Source organism: Bombina bombina, chromosome 12 (genome assembly GCF_027579735.1).
Source record: "Bombina bombina isolate aBomBom1 chromosome 12, aBomBom1.pri, whole genome shotgun sequence".
NCBI classification, from domain to species: Eukaryota; Metazoa; Chordata; class Amphibia; order Anura; family Bombinatoridae; genus Bombina; species Bombina bombina.
Genome location: NC_069510.1, coordinates 101,270,317 through 101,285,066, shown reverse-complemented (window position 1 = coordinate 101,285,066; position 14,750 = coordinate 101,270,317). Strand labels below are relative to the sequence as shown.

Genomic DNA, 14,750 nt, shown 5'->3' with positions numbered 1-14,750 from the left:
GCTGTACTATCTGAGGGTACTATGTATTCAAAATTGTTATAAAAGTACCTTTATGTTACATTAATAAGCTTTATAATGGCATGTTAATATTTCCTAAATGAAATAAGATATTGTTTACACTAGGTCCTACCCCCTCTCCAAACTATTCCATTTTACAGATGCAAATATTCAAAAATCAAAAGTATTCTGAAATCTAAACCTTCCCAAGATAGATTTAGATGGATGATAGATATTTATAGAACTATGCACAATGTACTTATAGGAGTAATGCAAGGGTGGCTAACTGGTGGGCCGTGGTCTACATGTGGTCTTCAGCAGCCCTAGTATAAAGTAGAGCTAAGAAATAGAATGTATGCTTGGGGACTTCTAGTGGGTGGGCAAACAAGATCCCTCAGGAGGGGTGAATAGCAAACGGAGGGGACCATTCAACTTAAAGTGACGGTAAACTCACCCTAATGTCGATCTAGTATAGCATTCTTTTTTTAAAATAAATAGGACTTTAATTCATCAATTGTTATATTTGTGTGTATATATTAAGATATCGCCGTTATAAAACTATGCATAAATGATCTACTAATTCAACCTGTGTCAATCACGTTTTTTTCCCAACCAATTGAAATTCTGGCTGTTAGGCAGCTGTCACTCGACATCATCCGCCCATTGTTTCATTTGCGCATGCGCAATTTATTTTTTTCTAAATTAATTCCAAGAGCGCACCTGTTTTGCACATGCATATTCGAAAACGATAGGAATTCCCCTAATATGTCATCTACTGACAATTGTGTATACTTACCAAGTCAATATATCTATTAGTTTAAGAAACGGGTCAGCTATAACGATAGATGCAGCTGCTATGTCTTATCATATAGTACTGAATGAATATACTAATTCATTCAGAATTATGTTACAAGATTTTGCGCATGTGCAGTAGAAAATATTGACTGGCGATTATGCGCATTGAAAAGCGGCTTCAGTGATTTGCGCATGCGCATTGCAATCTAAGATCATGAACGTGCATTTGTGACATGTAGGGTGGGACCGCTCAAGACGTCACACAACGAAAAAGAAGGAAGTAGGGATGGGGACGAGTCGGGATCCAAACGGTAGGGAATTAGACATTCATTTTTTATTAAAACTATGGCAGAAATCTGGAAAAAAAAGTTAGCGACTACATGAAGGTGATAATGATAAATGGGAGGTTGTCTTCAAGAAAGGATAGCTTTACCTTCACTTAAAGCTAAATCTGATCCTTTTTAGGAAATGTTATATATGTGGTATCACTAATATAATGTAGAATATATACAGTATATTGTGTATATAAAAAATATTAAAATATAAAGCAGATGCAATTATATAGAGATACCATTTGGCTAAATGGACATGAAATTCACATATAAGGTGCAAAACAAAAAAATAGTATTTCTGTTATCAAACTTTTTATTTCTCTTAGTCAACTTTGTTGCTTTCCATGAGAGCATACTGAGGTAGGTTCGGGATCGTATTCTTGACTTGAGCACTAGCTTTATAATATTGTTGCCGATAATCAGCATTTGTAAAGCTTTGAAATTATTGCTACACAAAACCCCTCTTTAGCTTCCGTGTAACGCACAGTTAATATACTTTATCATTCTGTTTAACCAGCGTGCAAAAAAACTCAACAGGCATTTACCGTAATGTTTTCATTTTACATTTAAACACCAAGCAACGTTTTAATTTTAAACAAAAAAACAACACTTTTTTTTGTGAAATAATTTTATTGAATTTAATATAACATACAAACTACAAAGCACCAAAAGATTACCAACTGCAGATAAATGCCTTCATAAAATATTAAAATACAACTAATCTTCCTTCTCACCAACTCTTGATTAATAACTGCAAAAGTCTCTTATACTGGAAAGTCTCTTATTGCTTACAGTTAAAGTTATGGTCAATTTTCCCCATTGTATAAACTGATATGGAATGTTAGCTATAATTTAGATGAACTTTAATTAATCAGTTGTAATGAAGATGCCCTATAACTTACTTTTTAAAGGTATATAAAGGGCAAAAATGGGTTTCAAATGATTTGATAGATTAATATATAATACAAAATTGGTCAAATATCTTACATTGTTTCTTTATAACTGTTCCACTGCAATTTCCATTCTAAAGTAGGTGGTTTTCCAAATCAACCGTGAGGCTAATTTGCATTAGCCAATCATGGTGGTCAACCTTGGTTCTATGTAGTCGCCCCTACCATGCATTAATCTATTAGATGCGTAATCTATAATCTAGTCGCCCCTACCATGCATTAATCTATTAGATGCGTAATCTCTTACGGAGTCCATGTAACATTATCGTTCTTGTGGTCACGTGACCACAGTGTTGCCGGAGCATCAGCACTGGCTCTCCTAGACTAACGAGCATTGAGTGATTGCTAAAACAATTGCAGTTGCAGAATCCATTTGCTGACCTGGCGCTGTACTATGTAGATATCGCCTAGTGAGGTCTGAAAAAAGCCAGTGACAGTATACTAAGTGATCCGGCTCAATCAACATGCGTTGGGGACTGCTCTGTATTAATTTAAATATGAAAATGAGATGTGTTTGAATATTAGTATTAGAACGTGTCGCACAACCCATTTTTGTGGGCTGTCTTTTATGATGTTAATGTAGATAAAAAACATTCAGCTAGATTTAGAGTTTTGTCGGTAAAGACCCCCGGTGCTAACGCTGCTTTTTTTTCCAGCGCACCCTTAAGACAACGCTGGTATTTAGAGTTGTCTGAGTGGCTGCGTTAGGCTCAGAAAAGGGAGCGTTGAGCATAATTTAGCTCCACTTCAACCCTCAATACCAGCGTTGCCTACGGTAGCAGTAAGCTGGAAAAACGTGCTCGTGCACGATATCCCCATAGGAAACAATGGGGCTGAGCTGGCTGAAAAAAAACCTAACACCTGCAAAAAAGCAGCGTCCAGCTTCTAACGCAGCCCCATTGTTTCCTATGGGAAAACACTCTCTAAGTCTGCACCTAACACCCTAACATGACATTGTAATTTTTTTACAGGTGAAAGAGCTGATTACTTTGGGGCAATGGCCTGCAAAAAGCCCTTTTAAGGGCTGGTAAAAGAGCTGATTACTTTGTAATTTAGAATAGGGTAGGGAATTTTTTTATTTTGGGGGGGATTTATTATTTTATTAGGGGGCTTAGATTACGTTTAATTAGTTTAAACTTCTTGTAATATTTTTTTTATTTTCTGTAATTTAGTGGGGGTTTTTTTATTATAGATTAGTTTATTTAATTAAATGTAATTGTAGGTAATTGTAGTTAATTTATTTAATTAATTTAATGATAGTGTAGTGTTAAAATAATTACAAAATTACCTGTAAAATAAATCCTAACCTAAGTTACAATTAAGCCCAACTAGGTAGCTATTAAATAGTTAATAACTATTTAATTGCTATTGTACCTAGTTAAAATAAATACAAAGTTGCCTGTAAAATAAATATGAATCCTAAAATAGCTACAATGTAACTTTTAGTTATATTGTAGCTATATTAGGGTTTATTTGATAGGTAAGTATTTAGTTTTAAATAGGATTAATTTATTTAATTATAGGAATATTATTTCGTTTTATTTAAATTATATTTATGTTAGGGGGTGTTAGGGTTAGCCTTAGATTTAGGGGTTAATACATTTATTATAGTAGTGGCGACGTTGCGGGCGGGAGATTAGGGGTTAATAATTGTAGGTAGGTGGCGGCGATGTTAGGGAGGGCAGTTAATACAATTTATTATAGTGTTTGCGAGGTGGGAGTGCGGCGCTTTAGGGGTTAATACATTTATTATAGTGGTGGCGAGGTCCGGTCAGCAGATTAGGGGTTAATAAGTGTAGTTAGGAAGCGGCGACGTTGGGGGGGGCAGATTAGGGGTTAATAAATATAATATAGGTGTCGGCGATGTTAGGGGCAGCAGATTAGGGGTTCATAGCTATAATGTAGGTGGCGGCGGTGTCCGGTCGGCAGATTAGGGGTTAAAAAAAATTATTAGAGGGTTTGCGATGTGGGGGGGGGCTCGGTTTAGGGGTACATAGGTAGTTTATGGGTGTTAGTGTACTTTGTAGCACAGTAGTTAAGAGCTTTATGTTCCGGTGTTAGCCCATAAAGCTCTTAACTACTGACTTTTTTTTGCGGCTGGAGTCTTGTCGGTAGAGGGTCTACCGCTCACTTCTTCCAAGACTCTAAATACCAGCGTTAGGCAAATCCCATTGAAAACATAGGATACGCAATTGACGTAAGGGGATCTGCGGTAGCCTCGAGTCGCGGAAAGAAAGTGAGCGGTAGACCCTTTCCTGCCTGACTCTAAAGACCAGCGGGCGGTCAAAAGCAGCGTTAGGACCCCTTAATGCTGCTTTTGACGGCTAACGCCAAACTCTAAATCTAGCCGAATATGATTTATATAAGTTGGAGGCTTCGTTTTTGATAACATGTAATTAGGATTTATTTTTATAACATATTTAAAGGGACAGTATACACTCATTTTCATATAACTGCATGTAATAGACACTGCTATAAAGAATAAGATGCACAGATACTGATATAAAAATCCAGTATTAAATGGTTTAAAACGTACTTAGAAGCTTTCAGTTTAGCTCTGTTGAAAAGGCAGTTGGAAAGCCCACTGCAAGTGGGAAATAAGACACTCTCCCCCTCCCCCTCCCCCTTCTTTTGCATATGAAAAGACCCTTTACACAAACAGGAGCAAGCTGGAGAAGGTAGCTGACAGTATTCAAATAAAACTTTGGGGCTTGGTTAGGAGTCTGAAAATCAGAGCAATGTTCTTTAAAAATAAGCAAAATTATACATTTAAAAAAAAAAAAAAAAACTTTATGGGCTTTATACATAGATCATCTACAAAACATTTATGCAAAGAAAAAATGAGTGTATAATGTACCTTTAAATCGATCTTTGTGTTTTAAAGTTCGATCTTCTGACACATACCCACGCTCCGGTCACCCACTTCAAAAGTATGTTTTTGTTTTGTTTTGTTTTGTTTTTGTGAGCAAACAGTTTTAACTATTCTCTCTAGCTACGAAAAAAAAAATGTGTGAGTGCCATAGGGCTAAAGCGCTGATTGGAGAAAAGTTCAAACTGTTAGCTCACAAAAAAATTACTTTTGAAGTGGGCGGCCGGAGCACTGGGTATTACAATTTCAGTGCTAAATTAAATGGTAAGTTAAAGCGTATCTTCATTATAACTGATAGATTAAACTCCATCTAAAATATTGCTAACATTCCAGATCTGTTTATACAAAGGGGAAAGTTTACCATCACTTTAAAACACCACAAGGTTCTGCAACCAATACATGCGTATGATTCAACTCTAGAGCAATATATTTCTCAAAAAACAATGGGAGAGACACAATAAAAAATTAAGAATATAAAAAGATTAAAAAAATGGAAAGAGATGAAAGAAGATCGGTTTGATAGTGTCCGGTATAAGCAATGTCATAATAACAAGTGAGTTATGCAACTGAATTTAAGGAGGTGCACCTATGCCACAATCACTCTAATTAAAGGAACACTCAAGTCAAAATTAAACTTTTATGATTCAAATAGAGCAGCAGTTTTAAACTTTATAATTTACTTCCATTAACAAAATGTTCTCCGTCTTTTTATATTTACACTTTTTAAATCATCAGCTCCTACTGAGCATGTGCAAGAGTTCACAGCATATACGTATATGCTTTTGTGATTGGCTGATGGCTGTCACATGATACAGAGGGAGAGGAAATAGACATAACTTAAATTTGTCAGAAAAAAAAATCTGCTACTCGTTTGAAGTTCAGACTAACTGCTATTACATTGTCGTTTTATCATGTATTTGTTGATTATGCAAATCTGTTGTATTTACTGGTCCTTTAAGAAGGCATCATCATTCAATTTTACCTCCAAGTTTTTGACTCTGAGATATTAAAGGGCCATAATACTCAAATGTTTAAACACTTGAAAGTGATGCAGTATAGCTGTAAAAAGCTGACTAAAAAATATCACCTGAACATCTCTATGCAAAAAAGAAAGATATTTTACCTCAAAAGTTTCTCAGTAGCCACATCCCATTGTAAAGGACTTCTAAGCAACATATGAGTATGTCTGTCCCGGGACAGCGGAAGGAGCGAGCTTACGTGCACACTCATCTTATTTCCCTATTCAGCTTAAGGAAGTTTACAACGAAATCTTATGAGATCACAGTAAAAGAGTTCATGACCTCAGCACTGTTGATGCTGATTGGCTGCTGTTCATTTCTTCATTTTTTTTAACTGCAGCTGAGCAGCAGTTGAGTATAACTTTTTACTCAGAACTTACTCTGCTGAGCTGAGGAAATTGTGAGGTAAAATATCTTCTTTTTTTACATAGAGATGCTCAGGTGATATTTTCCTGTCAGCTTTTTACATCAGTTTCAAGTGATGAGTATTATGTCCCTTTAAGTATTCATACACTCCAGATGTCCTCTATTCTCCAATAATATCCAATTTTCCAAAATTTCTAGAGTCTCTTCCTTGTCTAAAAAGTTTGCAGCTAAATCAGACGTGATAATACCAATTTTTTTTTTATATTAAATATTTTTTATTGAGGTTGTTAAGGTAAAACATGGTACAAGCAAATAAAAACTTGGTTTCAAAAAGCATAGAATAATCACAATACAATATACATATTAAGTGTCACACCATGCCAACAGTTAATCGCCCAATTATACAGTTATAGGATGACCTCAGATTTTTAATTTAAGAAGAGTCCCCTTGTAATATAAGATAGAGTTGTAAACATTGACTTCCCTTATATAGAAAATAGAAGCCTCTCTTGGACCTCCTGAAAGAACTTTGATACATAAAAGGGAGTTTTAGGGGAAACAGAGAAAATAACAAAATGGGCCATTTTTGGACCCCAGATGCAAACAGCTGGTTTGGGAAATAGCATACTTTAGGTACATTTAATGTACGTGGAAAGCATTTAAATAAGCCCATAATAAGAAGGAGAAAAAACAAAAAAAAACTATATTAACATTTGAATCTTCCAGTATTTAGAATATAAGTTGCACTATACACTTCTAACATAGTAAGGAGAAAGAGCATACCAAGAAGTCTGTTAGCCATAAACATGTTATGATGGGTAGTTTCTATTACTGACAAGATACTAACAAGCGCCACAAAGGAGGACTCTGCAGATTGAAAACTCCAGTGTTATATTTCACACTAGTTATTAAAAGCAAGAGACAAATATATATGGGAGTATGGCTACAGCTGCAGCTACAGATGATATTAACCCCTTTTACATTCTTGTAGTAAGCATGCCCAACAGTAATATGTAAAAATCAGCTCATAATCTAGGAAGGGAAAAAGGGAATAGCTGTGTTAGTTTTACCCCTATGACCAGGTTTATAGTGGCATGAAAAGTATCTTGCTGGTAGCTATATGTCCAACTCCATAGAGTAATGTTTATAAATCTGTTGCGTGCCAGCAATATTAGGTATTTCGGGGAATATGGAGAAAACAAGAACCGTACAAGTAGTATTGGGATAAGTCTCCTAGTATATGTCCCGACTATACTTATGGTGTCGACATACCCCTTAGTAAAAACAGATGTCCTCTGACATTTTTAGCTTAATCTGCAACAATATGCCATGTGTGTGCATGACTGTTCACCCTGAACTAGAGATAGCGATCACCTCATTTCATCTTCAGCCAGGGGCTCACTGACCAGGATTGGGCCGTGCACTAGATACAACCGGCCTGAAGGCATTATGGTCAGCAGCATGAAAAGTCATATCTTAGAGCCCCCAGGATCAAAGGTAAGCTGGCATAAAGTTCCTTGGGGGGTCTCCTGTTCGGCGACACCACCATGCGAGCGCAGCCTGTTCAGAAAGTAGTTATAACTTGTAGAGGGAATTTTCTCCGTCTTAGCCCATGTCCCCTCCGCAGGGTGTACCGGGTGATAAACAGGCTTTACCTCATACTGCTTCCACTCCCCTCCAGGCACCCTCCAGACGCTGTGGACCTGCGCCACCTTGATTATGTCTCTGAGGCTTAGTGAAGTCGCCTCTTGGTCAGGGGGAGCAACACCCGAACCAGCGCAAGCGTCAGCTTCCGGATCTCTAAACCCTGGATTCGTCACGGAGGAGCGCACTGTCGCCTCTCTCGTGTCCAGGCCACCACCGGAACCTTTAGCCAGAGGATTGTTTGCTGGTAAGCTCACATTCTGTAGTGCCTTAGTCGGAGCGTGGGTTTGGGGTAGAGGGTTTGGCAAGCTTAGACTGTACTCCCGAACACTTATGGCCTTGTCAGGCTTCTCCCCCGACACTCTTGCCAGCAAATGTTTATGTCCAATTTGCTTAGTGAGCTTACGAAGGTCACTCCATTCGGCATTCAAGGCTTGTAGTAATTTCTCCTGATGCTCATTTAACAGGCTTGTCACGGCCTCGAGTAATATGTTAGCTCCAGACGCCATCTTAAATAGGTGCGTGCATGAATAGAGAGGCTTTCAGTTCTCCCTTTATTAGCAGCGCATAGCTAGTATGATATTATATGGTCCCAGATAAAAAAAGCATCAATAGTAGTAAGTAGTACTACTCGTAACCCCAGTCTCCTAGGGGGGGAATATGCGGCAGCCCCGGCTCCACAAACCGGCAGACACAGTGTGAATGCAGCAGCCGTGAGGCCTAACTATAGAACATAGGCAAAGATTAATCCAGAGAGTTCTTCCCAGGGATGACAAATTCTTGACTCCTGTAGTAGTTAGTTGGGATCTAGCTGTGAAGTAGACTCAGTTTTGGAGGAAAACAATAAAATTATCATGTAAAACTCAAAGTAGAGCCAGGAGCTCCCTCAAGACACGTCTTGCCGCTACAGCTGTAGGCTCCACCCCCGATAATACCAATTTTTATTTAGAATAATCTCAACATGAAGCAATAATGATTTCCAAAATGTAGCTGTACTTGTTCTTACTTCAGTACATATGATAGCAATTCATTTATTTATGAGTCTACTTAGACCTTTAACTGGATGATGTAATAATGCCTGGTGGGGGGTGAGGGTGAAATTGCGTAAAAGGACACTTTTTTTACTTGAATTTGAACCATATATAAACACCATTTTGCGCAGGCTGACAGGTTAAAGGGACACTGAACCCAAATGTTTTCTTTCGTGATTAAGATAGAGCATGACATTTTAAGCAACTTTCTAATTTACTCCTATTATCAAATTTTCTTCATTCTCTTGGTATATTTATTTGAAAAGCAAGAATGTAAGTTTAGATGCCGGCCCATTTTTAGTGAACAACCTGGGTTGTCCTTGCTGATTGGACAGCACCAATAAGCAGGTGCTGTCCATTAGTCTGAACCAAAAATGTGCTGGCTCCTTAGCTTAGATGCCTTCTTTTTCAAATAAAGATAGCAAGAGAACGAAGAAAAATTGATAATAGAAGTAAATTAGAAAGTTGCTTAAAATTGCATACTCTATCTGAATCATGAAAGAAAACATTTGGGTTCAGTGTCCCTTTAAGAATGTGGATTTCAGAGTTTTTTTTTATCAGATTAGTGTGTAAAGATTTTATTTATTTTTCTTTTTTTGTCACACAATATATTGTCAGACTTAGAAACACATATTTGTTAGGCACATACATTTTTTTTTGAAACAAACACAACCCCCTTATTTTCTCTTTCTTAAAGGGACATGATACCCAAATGCTGAATCATTTGAATGTGATGCAGCATGTCTGTAAGAAGCTGTCTAGAAAATATCACATGAACATCTCTGTGGTAAAAAAGGAAGATATTTACCTCAAATGTCATTAGTAGCCACATCCTATTGCAAAGGAACTTTACACAACCAATCAGGATGTTTGACCTGGGCTTTGCAAAAAAACATGTATCTGGCAAGTTCAGGCACAGTAACTTTGTCTCTTAAGTTTAAGGAAGTTTATTAGTAAATCTTGCAAGATTATGTTGAAATCCAACAAGATCACAGTAAAGCAAAGTGTGACCGCAGCACTTATAATGCTAATTGGCTGTTTCTTTTTTTATCATGCAGATGGCAATAAAAACAGAAGCTGAAGGACAACTGCTCACAGAACACTTATTCTGGTGAGCAGGAGAAATTTTGAGGTAAAATATCTTCCTTTTGTACCCAAAGATGATCACATGATATTTTCCTGCCAGCTTTTTACAGTTATGCTGCATCAAATTTTTTATTTATATAATTTTTCTTAGAATTTGAAAATCAAATACAGCAGACATACAGATGATGGCCTGTAAATTGAGAATGGCAATAAAGATACATATTTATAATCTAAACAACAAATCAAATGCTATTGCCTAACTGGCATTAAAATAAATACATTTAAACAAACCTGTCTTTCAAAGTTCATCCTCTTACAATTGCAAACCTTTAGACTTTTTTATTGTTTAAAAAGATAGACAATCCCTTTATTACCCATTCCCCAGTTTTGCATAACCAACATGGTTATATTAATATACGGTACTTTTTACCTCTGTGATTACCTTGTATCTAAGCCACTTGTGACGGCCCCCTGATCACATGACATTTTATTTATTATCTATTTACTTGCATTTTGCACGGGTGTGAGCACAATGTTATCTATATTGCCCACATGAACTAGCAGTCTCTTTTTGTGAAAAGCAAATAAAAAAAATATGTGATAAGAGGCTGTCTGTAGTGGCTTAGAAACGGGCAGAAATTAAGAGGTTTAACTGTTATAAAGTATATAAATATAACAATCTTGGTTGTGCAAAGCTGGGGAATGGGTAGCAAAGGCATTATCTATCTTTTTAAACAATACATTTTTTTGGTGTTGACTGTCCTTTAAATAAGTAAATTTCCATCAACATCATTGGAAGACACTATCAAATGTCTGTTGTCACATTACATAAATTTAAATTAAAGAATGCAAAAAAAGAGATTACAAACAAAAGTAAACATAAAAAATGTATACTCAAAATACAACAGTTCAAATACAATAAAGTACATTTGTCTTACTTATTTTGTTTTTTAATACAAGAATTGATTTTCAAATTAATTATTTCTTATTTAAAAAAAATAAAAAAAATACTCTCTCTTCACCCTCACACATTCTAAATTCAATATTTTGGTATACTCTTTTCTTTCTATAGCACTTCTAAGATATTTAGATCCCAAGAATGGATAAATCAATTGAACCTGAACTTCTGTAGTATACGATTGGATACCTTTTTTTCCATTTATATAAAAAAATGTTTAATGTTTGCTTCAGACTCCAGAGAAATATTAAATTGCTTCAAAATAATCTGATTAGTTTTTTTTTATGAATTCTGTAAAATTTTGACTCTTTTTAGACTTCCAATACTTAAAAATTAAATTCCTTCCTATCAAAATTATAGTGTTTAAAAATGTATTATTTTCGTGACTTTTAATGCTTTCAAATAGGAACAAAAATATGTTTAACTTGGAACTTGATTGAGATACAACTGACCTTGTTAAACCAATAATTAATCTTGTTCAAAAGTTGTTGAATCTTAGGGCATGTCCAAAAACAATGCAACAGATCTGGGGGTCGATCCGATATAGATCGTAGTTTGCAGTGCAAGCGAGGGAACCCGCGTCGCCCGCAGTTTCAGCTCGCAACTCAAGCTATCCCATATATGTCGCCGTCAGATGCTAACGTGCCGTAAGTCTGACAAACCAGCGATGTCCAGAAATCTGCGCAAGTACAAATTTCTGGCGTCGCCAGTGACTTGCGGCACGTTAGAAACTGCCGGCGCCTACAAAACCTGACTAAAGTCTAAATCACCCGCACTGTCTAACACGCCTCCCTAACATAGCCGACACGTCTAACCCTCTATCCGCTATCCCCCCTCACTATCCTAACAATAAAATATGTATTAACCCCTAAACCGCCGCTCCCGGAGCCCGCCGCAACCTAATAAAGTTATTAACCCCTAAACCGCCGCCAGCTATATTAAATCTATAACCCCCTAAAGTGAGCCCCTAACACCGCCGCCATCTACCTTACCCACCCCCTAAAGTGAGCCCCTACCCCGCCGCTATTTTAAAATTATTAACCCCTAATCTAATCCCCCTACCCCGCCGCCATCTATATTAAATTATTTAACCCCTAAAATACTAAACTATCCCTACCACTAAACCTAAGTCTAACCCTACAAATAGCCCTGAAAAGGGCTTTTTGCGTGGCATTGCCCCAAAGTAACAGCTCTTTTGCCAGCCCTTAAAAGGGCTTTTGGCGGGGCTTTGTCACAAAGTAAACTGCTCTTTTGCCTACAATCTACATCCCCTACACCGCGGCCACCTATAATAAATGTATTAACCCCTAATCTAATCCCCCTACACCGCCGCCAGCTATATTAACTATATTAACCCTAATTATATTAGGGTTAATATAGTTATTATATTATATATATTAACTATATTAACCCTAATTATATTAGGGTTAATATAGTTACTATAGTATTTATATAAACTATATTAACTCTATCTAACCCTAACACCCCTAACTAAATTCTTATTAAATAAATCTAATTCATATTACAAACTAAAATATTCCTATTTAAATCTAAATACTTACCTATAAAATAAACCCTAAGATAGCTACAATGTAATTAATAATTACATTATAGCTATGTTAGGGTTTATATTTATTTTACAGGTAAATTGTTAATTATTTTAACTAGGTATAATAGCTATTAAATAGTTATGAACTATTTAAGAGCTACCTAGTTAAAATAATTACCCAATTACCTGTAAAATAAATCCTAACCTAAGTTACAAATACACCTACACTATCAATAAATTAAATAAACTACGAATATCTATCTAAAAATACAATTAAATAAACTAAACTAAATTACAAAAAAAACCAAACACTAAATTACAAAAAATAAAAAAAAGATTACAAGATTTTTAAGCTAATTACACCTATTCTAAGCCCCCTAATAAAATAATAAAGCCCCCCAAAATAAAAAAATTCCCTACCCTATTCTAAATTAAAACAAGTTCAAAGCTCTTTTACCTTACCAGCCCTTAAAAGGGCCTTTTGTGGGGGCATGCCCCAAAGAAAACTGCTCTTTTGCCTGCAAAAAAAACCACAATACCACCCCCCAACATTACAACCCACCACCCACATACCCCTAATCTAACCCAAACCCCCCTTAAATAAACCTAACCCTACCCCCCTGAAGATCTCCCTACCTTGTATTCACCCCGCCGGGCCGAACTCCTCATCCGATCCAGGCGATGTGTTCCAGCAAGCGGCAGTGAAGTCTTCTTCCATCCGGGCGATGTCTTGAAGCAAGCGGCAGAGAGTCTTCTTCCATCGGCGACGTCTTCAAGCAAATCGGCATCTTCAATCTTCTTACTTCGCTCCTCCGCCGCGGAGCATCCTTCCGGCACGACGACTTCCCGACGAATGAGGTTCCTTTAAATGACGTCATCCAAGATGGCGTCCGCCGAATTCCGATTGGCTGATAGGATTCTATCAGCCAATCGGAATTAAGGTAGAAAAATCTTATTGGCTGATTGAATCAGCCAATCAGATTCAAGTTCAATCTGATTGGCTGATTGGTTCAGCCAATCGGATTGAACTTGAATCTGCCTATCAGCCAATCGGAATTCGGCGGACGCCATCTTGGATGACGTCATTTAAAGGAACCTCATTCGTCGGGAAGTCGTCGTGCCGGAAGGATGCTCTGCGGCGGAGGAGCGAAGTAAGAAGATTGAAGATGCCGATTTGCTTGAAGACGCCGCTGATGGAAGAAGACTCTCTGCCGCTTGCTTCAAGACATCGCCCGGATGGAAGAAGACTTCACTGCCGCTTGCTGGAACACATTGCCTGGATCGGATGAGGAGTTCGGCCCGGCGGGGTGAATACAAGGTAGGGAGATCTTCAGGGGGGGTAGTGTTAGGTTTATTTAAGGGGGGTTTGGGTTAGATTAGGGGTATGTGGGTGGTGGGTTGTAATGTTGGGGGGTGGTATTGTGTTTTTTTTGCAGGCAAAAGAGCAGTTTTCTTTGGGGCATGCCCCCACAAAAGGCCCTTTTAAGGGCTGGTAAAGTAAAAGAGCTTTGAACTTGATTTAATTTAGAATAGGGTAGGGAATTTTTTTATTTTGGGGGGCTTTATTATTTTATTAGGGGGCTTAGAATAGGTGTAATTAGCTTAAAAATCTTGTAATCTTTTTTTATTTTTTGTAATTTAGTGTTTTGTTTTTTTTTGTAATTTAGTTTAGTTTATTTAATTGTATTTTTAGATAGATATATGTAGTTTATTTAATTTATTGATAGTGTAGGTGTATTTGTAACTTAGGTTAGGATTTATTTTACAGGTAATTGGGTAATTATTTTAACTAGGTAGCTCTTAAATAGTTCATAACTATTTAATAGCTATTATACCTAGTTAAAATAATTAACAATTTACCTGTAAAATAAATATAAACCCTAACATAGCTATAATGTAATTATTAATTACATTGTAGCTATCTTAGGGTTTATTTTATAGGTAAGTATTTAGATTTAAATAGGAATATTTTAGTTTATAATATGAATTAGATTTATTTAATAAGAATTTAGTTAGGGGTGTTAGGGTTAGATAGAGTTAATATAGTTTATATAAATACTATAGTAACTATATTAACTATATTAACCCTAATATAATTAGGGTTAATATAGTTAATATATATAATGTAATAACTATATTAACTATAATATACTT

General features: G+C 36.5%; 1 protein-coding gene and 1 long non-coding RNA gene across 2 annotated transcripts in view; one reads left to right on the top strand and one right to left on the bottom strand.

Annotated features, from left to right (window-relative positions):
• Positions 1-10,099, top strand: part of LOC128642967 (uncharacterized) — a 27,979-nt gene extending 17,880 nt beyond the window's left edge. The window contains exon 3 of the long non-coding RNA XR_008399742.1: positions 10,062-10,099. This is a non-coding gene — a long non-coding RNA (uncharacterized LOC128642967). The remainder of the gene's footprint in view (positions 1-10,061) is intronic.
• WNK3 (WNK lysine deficient protein kinase 3) overlaps positions 1-14,750 on the bottom strand; it is a 544,128-nt gene that overhangs the window by 513,248 nt on the left and 16,130 nt on the right. The gene's annotated exons all lie outside the window — the stretch shown is intronic.